This window comes from Thalassophryne amazonica, chromosome 20 (assembly GCF_902500255.1).
Source record: "Thalassophryne amazonica chromosome 20, fThaAma1.1, whole genome shotgun sequence".
Classification (NCBI taxonomy): Eukaryota; Metazoa; Chordata; class Actinopteri; order Batrachoidiformes; family Batrachoididae; genus Thalassophryne; species Thalassophryne amazonica.
This window is the reverse complement of record NC_047122.1, coordinates 22,241,043-22,255,305: the sequence shown is the minus strand read 5'-3', so window position 1 is coordinate 22,255,305 and position 14,263 is coordinate 22,241,043.

Sequence of the window (14,263 nt, the reverse complement as noted above, 5' to 3'; positions counted from 1 at the left end):
GAAGTGAACTGGTGTCAGATCATGGGACAGACAGCCATACAGGACACAAACATGTGGCCATCTCTCAAACACCAAGCAACAGAAAAGCATACCTGTGGACTGACACTCCTGCTCAAACTGGTACATCCACAGGTTCAAACATTTTGCCTAGCAGTAATTATGGTAACACATACTCTGGCAGTAAAGGGCTCAGTGCTCTTGGTTACAATGTTGGCCCATCTAAACATTATCAGTATTGTGATTACAAACTGAAGCCCACTGAGAAAAATGAGCAGTCCAAAGACACCATGTGGGCTTTTCCTCTAGCTCAAACTGGAAGGGAATTTGAGTCTGGTGTGGTGTCACCTTATGGAAGTGACAGCCACACTGGACACAAACCTATGGCTATGCCCCAGTCACAGAGGAACAGAAAATCATACCTGTGGACTACGACCCTTTCTCCAAGTGGTACATTTGGCTCTCAGACTGAGCTCTCAAATTCAAAGTCTTCATCTAACATAAATTATGATATACAACTACATTTTAACAGTAAAAAGGAAAAGTCCAGCCAACATAGACCACCTTGGCAGCAGGCTGATAGTGTGCCAATTGGACAGTCCAAAGAAGGAATGTCAGACTTGGCTCTAGACAAAACTGTAAATGACTTAAGTGTAGGTCCAACCTATAGAAAAAAGCAGCCTATGCCCAGCTCTGTAAGCACCAATGTTGGTCAAATGATACCATCACTACATGATGCACCAAGTCAAAAGCCTGCCAAAGAAACTGGCCAGTCTAAAGAGGCAATGTTAGATATGGCTCTGGATCACACTGGAAATGAGTTGGAGATGGATACAGTGCCATCTTATTCAAGTGGTGGACTTACTGTATACCAGCCTGTGGTAAAGACTTGGGAACATGATAGAAAAGCTTACCTCTGGAATTTGACACCTTCTCAAAAGGAGCCCACAAATTCAAAGCCTGAGATCCTCTCACCTGGTAGGAATGGTTTTGTTACAAATGAAAAGGGTTCTAATTACAAAACTTGTGAACTGAAGCCACCTTTTCAGCAATTAGATTACCAACCAAAGCTCACGAAGATTGTCCACTCCAAAGATGCTATATGGGCTTTGGAACGTGCTGAAACTGGCTTTGTTTCAAGTTATGGAACTGATGGGGGTGGTGGACACCAGCCTGCATTCAATCCACAGGCACAAAGCTACAAACCCATGCCCACTGCTCAAAACCTCCAAACAGGTCAATTCACATCTTGTATATACAGGCCATCTTCACAACGGCCAAATGACAAGAGTTCTGTCAAAAATGTAAATTCGAAAGAAAACTGGTGGGATTTGGGGCCAACTTCACGTTATGCTGTGGACCAGTCTGCAGCCAAGGCCAAGATGCAGAGCTTGACAACTCCAGATCCTCAAATGGCACCATCTTCCCTGCAGTTTGATCAAAAAAGCACTGTTAAAAACAGCCATCTTCTCCAGTCGAAAGAGGGTATGTGGGATCTGTCTATATATGAGGAAGGTAGACCTCCAAATTACAGAGAAAAGCTCCGGAGCTGGAACTGCAGCCAGCTCGCAAACTGGATCAAAACTGAAAGCCTTGACTGTGGAAGATGAAAGGACCAGACCCTGTGGGCGCAAAGCTTCTCAACATGCTGCATGCAAGTCCCTCATTTACCTCAACTTTTAATTTGTATAATGAGACTTTCTAATGTTGCTTCTCCCCACAGGTATCTGGAAGTACAACTTCAAGGCTTTTCTCATCACAATAAATGACACTAAATTTGAGTCCACCTTGTCTGAGAGTCATTTAAAATTGTTCTAAGATGACTGTTGCTTGTCTTGGAACTGGTGTATTATGAAGCATTGTACCAAAAAACAATTTGGGGGGGCACTAATGTGGCTCTGGTTACCTGGCTACATGTTATAACTTTTCACTGAAAATGTAACTGCTGGTGTATGGCGCTAAATCAAGGCCCAAAGTTTTGTAATCTGAAAATAAGATTGGAAAAAAAAAATTTTTGAAACTGAAAATTCAATGTTCTTGAATCTTATCATTTAAAAAGTTTTATCAAAATAAAAATAAGATATATATTTTTCAGTTTAAATTTTTTTTTTTTTTTATTCAGCTCTTTTTTTTGATCAAATTTTCATATTTCTTTTTTCACTTTCAGATCTCTTTCAGTTTCAAAGTTCTGGCGTGAGAGGGCGTGGCTTCGATTGAGAGGGGCGTAGAATTGAGTGACAGCAGAACAATCAGTCCTCACATGATGATGCTTTCAGGAAACGTGGGTACTTTAATAGATAATGTCTCTGCTCCCGTCTCCATCGTTTATTTACTATGCAGCTGGCGCATGAAAGAAAATGGAGAATGAAAGCTTATTACAAGGCTTTAAACCCTCGAGATAAAGCTGTTTATTGTGATCGATGTGTAGCAGTTGGTTCAGTGGATCCGTATGTTGTACCGGCTAGTGAATTTAATGACGATGTAACAAAGTTGACCGCCTGTAAATCCAAAGCTGCCTGGAAGAGCGCTCCGGCTACCGGCGGTGTGAAGAAGCCTCACTGTTACAGGCCCGGCGCTGACGGATCCACCGAGCTGCCGACCAGGTCAGCCTCGCCGGCCTCCTGCAGAGCATCACAGCGGAGATCTGAAAGCGGAGGTCGGTCTTGAGTTATTTTTCTCACCGGGTGCTGGAAGGGCAGCTTGTAGATCAGCAGCTCACTGGATTTCTGGTAACGGCAGATCTCTCTCAGCGCCACAGTGCCGGGCCTGTAACAGCGAGGCTTCTTCACACCTCTGGTAGCCAGAGCGTTCTTCCGGGCGGCTTTGGATTTACCGGCAGTCTGCTTGTTTGTGGCCTTATTAAAGCTTCCTTCAGATCTGCTCAGCCAGGTCTGTCAAAAAAAAGAAGCAAAAGCTCGTAACACTTCACTGCAGCCTGTAACATGAGCGACCTGCCTCATTTTCATGCGGCGATGCTGCGTTCACGGTCTTGTGTGGATTTGGGACACATCGGTTTTTAGGTATAGGTGTTAAACTTTACAGTCTTGCATATTTTCCAGTTTTTAAACATAAAAAATGACCAAGAGCGGCTGAGAATTACTTGTAATAGACATCTTTAGTATCACTTTATCTACAGGTATCAAGACAATACAGTGGAGAGAAAGTGTTAAGTCTTTATCAAAGTACCCACGTTTCCTGAAAGCAACATCATGTGAGGGCTGATTGCTCTCCTGACACTCACAATTCCACGTCCTCCCATGCCAGAAAGGGGCCAAAACTTTGAAAGTGAAAAAAAATATGAATGAAGAAAAAATTTGATCAAAAAAATTTTAGCTGAATCAAAAATTTATTTAAACTGAAAAATCTTACACTTTTATTTTGATAATACTCTTTAAATGATTATAAAAATTCAAGAACAAACATTGAATTTTCAGTCTCAAAATGTATTTTTTTTCCAATCTTTTTTTATTTGCAGATTACAAAATGTTTTGCCTTGATTTAGCTCCATACTGGTGCACACAGTTAACTTTGATATCCACTAACTGAAAAGAGAACTGATAACACAAACATTTAAAAGTAGCTACCAATGTCATTTATTTTGTCTCAAGAAAATGAGCTGAAATTTTATTGTAACACAAATGAGTCATCAATGGCATGCCATAATCAAGAATGTGCATAAAATAAGTATTCCAATGATGTTGTGTAAAATGTAAATAACAGAACAGTTATTTGCAAATCCTCTTCAACCTATAGTCAATTGAATACACCACAAAGACAAGATATTTAATGTTCAAACTGAAACTTTATTGTGCAAATATTTGCTCATTTGGAAATTGATGCCTGCAACAAGTTTCAAAAGCTGGGACAGTGGTATGTTTACCACTGTTACATCACCTTTCCTTCTAACAATCCTCAATAAGTGGTGTTGTATTTTAAACATAATGTGCCACCCATTTTCAATGGGCAACAGGTCTGGACTGCAGGCAGGCCAGTCTAGTACCCGCACTCTCTTACTATGAAGCCACACTGTTGTAACACGTGCAGAATGTGGCTTGGCATTGTCTTGCTGAAATAAGCAGTAAGGTCACTGAAAAAGACGTTGCTTGGATGGCAGCATGTGTTGCTCCAAAACCTGGATGTACCTTTCAGCACTAACACATCCCCCCATACATCACAGATGCTGGCTTTTGAATTTGTGCTAGTAACAATCTGGTCTTTTTCCTCTTTTGTCCAGAGAACACGACGTCCACGATTTCCAAAAACAATTTGAAATGTGGACTCAGACCACAGCACACTTTTCCACTTTGCATCTGTCCATTTCAAATGAGCTTGGCCCCAGAGAAAGTGCGGCATTTCTCGATGTTGTTGATGTATGGCTTTCACGTTGCATGGCAGAGTTTTAACTTCTACTTGTAGATGTAGCGACAAACTGTTAACTGACAATGGTTTTCTGAAGTGTTCCTGAGCCCATGCGGTATCCTTTACACAATGTCAGTTTTGAATGCAGTGCTGCCTGAGGGATCGAAGGTCACGGACATTCAATGTTGGTTTTCCGCCTTGCTGCTTACATGTAGAATATTCTCTGAATCTTCTAATTGTATTATGGACTGTAGATGATGGAATCCCTAAATTCCTTGCAATTGAATGTTTAGAATTGTTGTTCTTAAACTGTTGGACTTTTTTTTTTTTTGTCACATAACTGTTCACAGTGATGATCCTCACCCCATCTTTGCTTGAGAATGGCTGAGCCTTGGGGATGCTCCTTTTATACCAAATCATGACTCACCTGTTTCCAATTAGGTGTTCTTGAGCATTTATCAACTTTCCCAGTCTTTTGTTGCCTCGTCCCAACTTTTTTGAAATGTGTTGCAGGCATCCATTTGAAAATGAGCAAATTTGCACAAAAACAAAGTTTCAGTTTGAACATTAAATATCTTGTCTTTGATGTATTCAACTGAATATAGGTGAAAGAGGATTTTCAAATCATGGTACTTTTTATTTACACTTAATACAGTGTTCCAACTTCATTGGACTTTGGGTTGTACTTCACACCATCCCGACTCTATAAAATGGGCATTAGTAAAGATGATCGATGTTGGAAATGCAAAGCCGCAAAAGGTACTTTGTTGCATGCTTTATGGGAATATTCACTGGTTTCTTCAACATGGAATAGTGTCATAAGGCATTTGGAAGGTTGGTTACGGTGTAAATTACCTGTCGCCAAATTTATGTTTGTTGGGAGACAGAAGTGTGGTGCCACAGGTGGATAAGGTGGTTTTCAGAGTGCTAAACACTGGATTTGTCACCTGTGCTCAGCTTATCTTGATTCTAGGGAAAGTACTCCAAATCTCAAAACATGGTGACTGAAAATGCTGGGAAGACTAAAAAAAAAATAAGAGACCATAACAGAACAATGGGACAGTTTTTATGTGTCTAATGTGGAATTTGATGCTTTGAACAAGACATCGTGATGTGCAGTGGTTGACTTATAATTAGTTATACATGTAAACTTCACTTTTGATCCCCCCATTGGTGTTCATTTGTTTTTACATGTTAACAAAATACAATATTTGTAAATAAATTAGAGACTGCATAAATGGGCAGTTTCAAAATTGGACACAGGGAAGATTGGTGGAAAACTTGAGTATTGTGGCCATCCTAAGGCACAGCTGTGCACTAATCATGCTGTCTAATCAGCACCTTGATATGCCACACCTGTGAGGTGGAATGGATTATCTTGGCAAAGAAGTGCTCACAAACACAAATTGTGAACAATATTTGAGAGAAATAGGACGTGTGTGTGTGTGTGTGTGTGTGTATAGATAGATATAGAAAATGTTTTGGATCTTTGAGTTCATGAAAAATGGCAGCAAAAAAGTGTTGCATTTATATTTTTGTACATTGTAGATACTTTCAAATAACCAACAAACCCGAGCTAGTTTTACTCAGTTTACAAAAACTGATTCCATTGACATTCACCTTTAATTGTTCTGTTGACTTGAAAATCAATAATCATAATGCACCATAATGTTGTCACACTTCTGTAACATTAACCAACATTAATACAACATATAGCCTACTATAAAAGTAAAAAACTTCAACATGCTCTCCTTAATACTTGGACTAGTGGGAAGCTCCCAGTGGTTAAGCCATAACTCGTTTGTTCCTGTTTGCATTTATGTGATAATCAAGTTAAATTGCTGTTGCTCAGAGGCACCCGCAAGGCGCAGCAGCTAAAGTCTAGAGTAAATGCATTGGATTAAACCTTTCAACATCTTTAAGAAATGAAACATAGGGGTTTTTAAATGTAATTAATACTATTTTCAGTATACTTGAAATTGTTAATTTTAGGGATTGAAGTAATGTTCGATTTAATCAATTTCAACGACAATATTGTTTTGCACTTAATTGACAATGTTATGTGGAAAAAGTTACCTTAACTTTATCATTTAAAATAAAAATTGTATTTCTTAAGGTGTACATTTCTAGACTGTGAATGCTGTATGTTGAAGAGAAACTAATGTACATTATTGCATGCTAAGACTTTTGGGAGCATCTGTGTTTATGCTGACATTTCAGCTCTTCAGTCTGTTTCAAAAGAAGCCAAATTAATGGTTTGAAGTACCATAGTGTTCAGAATAATAGTCTATGTGACTGAAAAGATTAATCCAGGTTTTGAGTATATTTCTTATTGTTACATGGGAAACAAGGTACCAGTAGATTCTTACAAATCCAACAAGACCAAGCATTCATGATATACACACTCTTAAGGCTATGAAATTGGGCTATTAGTAAAAAAAATAAAAATAAAAAAAAATAAAGGGGGTGTTCACAATAATAGTAGTGTGGCATTCAGTCAGTGAGTTTGTCAGTTTTGTGGAACAAACAGGTGTGAATCAGGTGTCCCCTATTTAAGGATGAAGCCAGCACCTGTTGAACATGCTTTTCTCTTTGAAGGCCTGAGGAAAATGGGACGTTCAAGACGTTGTTCAGACGAACAGCGTAGTTTGATTAAAAAGTTGATTGGAGAGGGGAAAACTTATACGCAGGTGCAAAAAAGTATAGGCTGTTCATCTACAATTATCTCCAATGCTTTAAAATGGACAAAAAAAAAAACAAAAAAAACCCAGAGACGCATGGAAGAAAACGGAAACCAACCATCAAAATAGATAGAATAACCAGAATGGCAAAGGCTCACCCACTGATCAGCTCCAAGATAATCAAAGGCAGTCTGGAGTTACCTGTAAGTGCTGTGACAGTTAGAAGACACCTGTGTGAAGCTAATTTATTTGCAAGAATCCCCCGTAAAGTCCCTCTGTTAAATAAAAGACGTGCAAAAGAGGTTACAATTTGCCAAAGAACACATCAACTCGCAGACAGTTTGTGAGACGACCCCCAAACTCTGAATTCAAGCCACAGTTCACAGTGAAGCATGGTGATGCAAGCATCATGATATGGGCATGTTTCTCCTACTATGGTGTTGGGCCTATATATCACATACCAGGTATCATGGATCAGTTTGGATATGTCAAAATACTTGAAGAGGTCATGTTGCCTTATGCTGAAGAGGACATGCCCTTGAAATGGGTGTTTCAACAAGACAATGACCCCAAGCACACTAGTAAACGAGCAAAATCTTGGTTCCAAACCAACAAAATTAATGCCTCACAGATGTGAAGAAATCATGAAAAACTGTAGTTATACAACTAAATACTAGTTTAGTGATTCACAGGATTGCTAAAAAAGCAGTTTGAACGTAATAGTTTTGAGTTTGTAGCGTCAACAGCAGATGCTACTATTATTGTGAACACCCCCCTTTTTCTACTTTTTTTTTTTTTACTAATATCCCAATTTCATAGCCTTAAGAGTGTGCATATCATGAATGCTTGGTCTTGTTGGATTTGTGAGAATCTACTGAATCTACTGGTACCTTGTTTCCCATGTAACAATAAGAAATATACTCAAAACCTGGATTAATCTTTTTAGTCACATAGCACTACTGTTATTCTGAAAACTACTGTACCTTTGGTTATCTTCTCAGCCGGTGGACCAGCAGTTATTGAAGCTGTTGTTTAGGTTCAATTTACCAACATTGAACTGTGGATCTAAAATGTTCCAAATGGAATGAGACTGAAGATGCAAGCAGGCACTTGAACCTTCACCCCGAAAAGGAAACAAGCTTATTTGGTTTCTACCCAGCTGCAGAAATTGGGTTTAAAGTCAAGTGGTGAAGAACAGGCCGTCTGCCAAGTAGGTGGCTGCTGTGGGGAAATTACCGTTGACTGTATAAATAAATTACTGGGGACAGGCGTCAGGACTGTTGGCTGTTCAAAGTGGAACTCACAGCTGTGAGCTCAACGGCTCTTCAAACATCTGCTTCTTCTCAAAGGAAAGCGATGGCGCTCATTTCAGCTACACTTTAACACTGTCAAGTAATTTCAACAAAATATTACAATTATCTGAACATCTACCAAAGCTCTATTTGTCCTTTTTATAATTTGTTGGCAACAAATTTGAAATGGGTCATTAGACTTTGGGGTGGATATTTTGAAGCTTCTTGATTAGTTTTAATTGTAGTTTGAGGAAAGCATTGGGGACCCGAAGTACAAACGGATCATTTTTGCCAACATTGTTACAGGCAAAAACACTTTTTTTTCCCCCCCTCTGTAACTCACCTCCTTGCTCCCTCAGTGTCGTTTTTCTCTGATAGCTGTTATTAGTTGACTTTTTTTTTTTCTTCCCCTGTTTTGGGGGATAATGACAGTGTTGCATCTTGTGTACTAAGTGATGAGTGTGTAGGCTGGGTGTATGACCCAGTGCTCACTGTCATTTAACAGCTAGCCTCTTGTTAAAATCACTGTTTGATTCTCTGCCAGCTTCATCCCAGTGGTTACTGGCTGCCATCGGCTCGGCCCACTGCGCTTCACTTTAGAGCCAAAGCGTTCTTCCTCTTACTGCAAAACAAGCTCTTACTATTACGTTCAGACTGTCAGAATTGACAACCTTGTGAGATCCATATGCAGATGTACAGTAGTGTTCAGAAAAATAGTAGTGCTCTGTGACTAAAAAGATTAATCCAGGTTCTGAGTATATTTCTTATTGTTACATGGGAAACAAGGTACCAGTAGATTCAGTAGATTCTCACAAATCCAACAAGACCAAGCATTCATGATATACACACTCTTAAGGCTATGAAACTGGGCTATTAGTAAAAAAAAAGTAGAAAAGGGGGTGTTCACAATAATAGTAGTGTGGCATTCAGTCAGTGAGTTTGTCAGTTTTGTGGAACAAACAGGTGTGAATCAGGTGTCCCCTATTTAAGGATGAAGCCAGCACCTGTTGAACATGCTTTTCTCTTTGAAAGCCTGAGGAAAATGGGACATTCAAGACACTGTTCAAGTGAACAGCATAGTTTGATTAAAAAGTTGATTGGAGAGGGGAAAACTTATACGCAGGTGCAAAAAATTATAGGCTGTTCATCTACAATTATCTCCAATGCTTTAAAATGGACAAAAAAAACAGACGCGTGGAAGAAAATGGAAAACAACCGTCAAAATGGATAGAAGAATAACCAGAATGGTAAAGGCTCACCCACTGATCAGCTCCAGGATGATCAAAGACAGTCTGGAGTTACCTGTAAGTGCTGTGACAGAAGACGCCTGTGTGAAGCTAATTTATTTGCAAGAATCCCCCCTCAACGTCCCTCTGTTAAATAAAAGACGTGCAGAAGAGGTTCCAATTTGCCAAAGAACACATCAACTGGCCTAAAGAGAAATGGAGGAATATTTTGTGGACTGATGAGAGTAAAATTGTTCTTTTTGGGTCCAAGGGCCGCAGACAGTTTGTGAGACGACCCCCAAACTCTGAATTCAAGCCACAGTTCACAGTGAAGACAGTGAAGCATGGTGGTGCAAGCATCATGATATGGGCATGTTTCTCCTACTATGGTGTTGGGCCTATATATCGCATACCATGTATCATGGATCAGTTTGGATATGTCAAAATACTTGAAGAGGTCATGTTGCCTTATGCTGAAGAGGTCATGCCCTTGAAATGGGTGTTTCAACAAGACAATGACCCCAAGCACAGGAGTAAATGAGCAAAATCTTGGTTCCAAACCAACAAAATGAATGCCTCGCAGATGTGAATAAATCATGAAAAACTGTGGTTATACAACTAAATACTAGTTTAGTGATTCACAGGATTGCTAAAAAAGCAGTTTGAACCTAATAGTTTTGAGTTTGTTGCATCAACAGCAGATGCTACTACAAGTATTATTGTGAACACCCCCTTTTCTACCTTTTTTTTTTTTTTTTTTTTTTACTAATAGCCCACTTTCATAGCCTTAAGAGTGTGCATATCATGAATGTTTGGTCTTGTTGGATTTGTGAGAATCTACTGAATCTACTGGTACCTTGTTTCCCATGTAACAATAAGAAATATACTCAAAACCTGGATTAATCTTTTTAGTCACATAGCACTACTATGATTCTGAACACTACTGTACATGTTATTTCTACCTGGTTCTTTTTATGTCAAATTCTGCCCCTTGCCAAAAACCGAACCATTGTATTCCTCATTTTGAGTATATTCAAGGTCACGTTAGAAACCAGGCCTGGGTCCTCCACAGACAGTGTCCATCTTGTGAAAGGCCCCTAAAATGAGTCATGCCACACTTTTTATACCTTGTGGGTGTTAACATGGGTGTGGTTTAGTCTCATATTTCTAATGTTACTGGCTCTCACCAACAGGGGAGCTCTTCCTGTATCTGAAACTTGGACAGATGACAGAGTAAAACTTAACATATTTCTCAGAACTTCCAAACAAATAACACAACTACTTAATAGCTAACATAAAACAAAGAATTAGCACAGATATTATCTAACATACAGTTGTGTTAAAAACATAGCAGTGCGTTTTTAAACAAGTGAGTAAAGCTCAAAATCCTCTAAACAGCTTTTATTTCCATACATACACATGCATTTGGAGCACTGCACATTCTATTCCAAATCAAAACATGGACACTTGACCAAATTTATAACTTTACAGAAAGTGAAGAAAAAGGAACATTAGCTGCTCAGAAAAGTAGTGTCTGTGTTTTTGTTTTTGTGGCCATGAAGGCAGCAAATGTACAGTACGTGTTGGTTTTAGTGCTTTTCTCTCTGAAAATGAGTAAAATGGGTCATTCCAGATATTGTTCAGAAGAACAGCGTTCTTTGATTAAAAAATTGATGGGGGGACATAAAACAAAGTGCATAAAATGATCACAAATGCTTTAAAATGGCAACAAAACCACAAAGATGTGAAAGAAAACAGAAAATCACCATTCAAATGAATCAAAGAATAGTCAGAATGGCAAAGACTCAGCCAATGATCAGCTCTATGGTGATCAAAGAAGATCTACCTGTGAGTACTAGAACAAGATATGTGAAGCCAAGGTCTGGGCAAGAAGCCCCCATAAAGTACTACTGTAGAAAAAATGACATGTGATGAAAGGAAGATCGTTTTTGGGTCTAGAGGCTGCAGTTTGTAAGATGACCCCCAAAAACTGAATTCAAGCCACAGTTCAGCCTGGTGGAGCAAGCATCATGATATGTGGATGTTTCTCCTACTATGGTATCGGGGCACATTTATCACATACCAGGGATCATGGATCAGTTTGAATACATCAAAATACCTGAAGAGGTCATGCTGCCTCATGCCAAAAAAGGAAATAAGTTTCAATAAGACAACGACCCCAAACACACCAGCAGGTGAGCAGCATCTCGGTTCCAGACCAACGAGATTAACCTCTTAAACCCTAGAGTACCCAAATCTGGGGACTTGCCCTGTTTTGGAACATTTGAACACTCATAACTAACCAATGCTGACACCAACATACACTTATTATACATCAAAATGTCAAGCGAAGTCTCCTCTACAAAAGTATCTACTTTAATCACATATCAACTAACCACAGCTGAAACGCCATGCAAATAAAACATAAATCGGAATTCATTTTTTGGGAACAAAAAAAAAAAAACAACTAATTTACTCCTACCAAGTATTATTTACTTTCAATTTTGCTGCATCCACAACATCCCCTAGGACCTGACTTTTAGCTGATCCAAACTTTTGCATTTTTGACCTTGTACAAGCTGAGAAATAAATCATAATGTATGGGTATGTGATTTGGTGAAAAAGGCTCTAGGGCTTAAGAGGTTAACGTTATGGTGTGGCCAACCCAGTCCCAGGACCTTAATCCAATAGAAAACTTGTGGGACAACATCAAAAATGCTGTTTCAGAGTCAAAACCAAGAAAAGCAGAGGAATTGTGGAATGTTGTCCAATGATCCTGCGCTGGAAAACCTGTTCGCAGGTGCCAGAAGTGGCTGTGGAGCGGGACCTTTTTGTAAACCCAAAACATCAACATGAAATTGTTTAACAATTTACCTCGGTCACACCCCATGCGTCCGTTGATGAGAAAGGGAAAGATGACCAGGACTCAGTCCAGTTCTCAGACTGACCTCGCCTTTAGTACAGAGAATGAGCCAAAGTAACAAAAACAGAGTCTCTGGGTCCACGCTTAGTTTGCACGAGCAATCGGCTCTGAGCAGGAACCCCGTCTACCGCTCCCTGAACCCATATATACTATCTGAGTTTCTGTCTAAACATTGCGTCACTATGCTAAGATGTTGTATTCTTTCTTGATTGGTCCATTTCTTGTCCTGCGCGCAGTGCAGTCTTGTTTCTTCTTGTATTCCAGTGCTGATCATGACCTAAAAAGGAAATATCATACACCCCCCCCCCCCCCGATCCTGATTGAGCTGCACGTGTCACCCCTGCTTCAATGAGAAAAACAACTTGACCTCGTCTCCTGATCGCTCAATAAGACAAACAAACTTGGCCTTGTCTCAGTTACATGAATCATCAGATAAATAGAAAAACCATGTTTTCACATCCCGTCTCAATACTGGTTTATCAGCACTTTTTAGCACGCAAAGGCACAATGGTTTTATTCAAGTCACAATAGAAAGACAAGCTAGCATAAGATAAAGAAAATGTAACTAATAAAGAATAAAATCACCATAATATTTTTACGCTGTCTTGATGCAAAAAAAGACATTAAGCAGTTCTCAGAAACAGTGGTTATACAACTAAATATTCATTCAGTGATTCCCAGGAAAGGTAAATCGTAAAGCATTTTTCAGTTCATGCAGTAAATGTTTGAGTTTGTAAAGAAAAATTCAGACACTGCTATTTGTCACTCACTCATCTTCAACTGCTTCTCTAGGATCAGGTCACGGGGGAACAGCTCCAGCAGGGGATCCCAGACTTCCCTTTCCTGGGCCACACTGACCACCTGAGGCATTCCCAGGCCAGCGTGGAGATATAATTTCTCCACCTAGTCCTGGGTCCACCTCTCCGGAAACCATCACCTTATCTTACCTCACCTTATTGTGTGCCGCTATGAACCTGAGCGCTGTATTGTCTGGAGCCTTTTTGCTCCTGGTAGGGTCTCCCATGGCAAATTGGACTCAGGTGAGGGGCCAGACTATGAATGGTTTACAAGACACCATGACAGAATGAGGCAGAGGAAATGTGATCCGGCCTGGAGGAAGCCCAGGGTCCCTGTCTGGAGCCAGGCCTGGATGGAGAGTCCGTCAGCGAGCGCCTGGTGGCTGGACTTGCCAAGGAGCTCAGTCAGTCACAGCCCGAAAAGGCAAGTCGACCTTCCATATCAACCTTGTGGGATCACCAGCTGCAGGGGAAACCCCTGGTGTCGGGTGTGCTGTCCCATGGGTGGCAGTGAAAGTCAAGGGCCTCGGCAGACGAGACTGTTTATTTGAACAGCCAAATATTCCTTTTTCCTCACTTTCTGTAAAGCAATAACAAATTTGATAAATTTTTCTTCATTCTGATATTGAATAGAATGTGCAGTGTTCCAAATTCAAATGCGTGAATGGAAATCAAAGCTATTATAAAAATTTTGAGCTTTACTCACTTTTATTAAACACACTGATATTATTTTGAATACAACTATACCATAGAGATGCAAACAGAGGCCACACAATACTGACTTGTGAATTTGGAATCATGACCCCTTTGTATTGTAATGAATCTCAATGAGATCCAAACTGACATCTGTATGCAGAAATGTCTCAATAAAGGTATGTTGACTGAACCGAGTAATTTCTTTAACCTTAATTGTACAAAATATTGAAAAATGTCTGAAGCTGCATTCAATATATACAGTTGTGCTCAAAGGTTTACATACCCTGGCAGA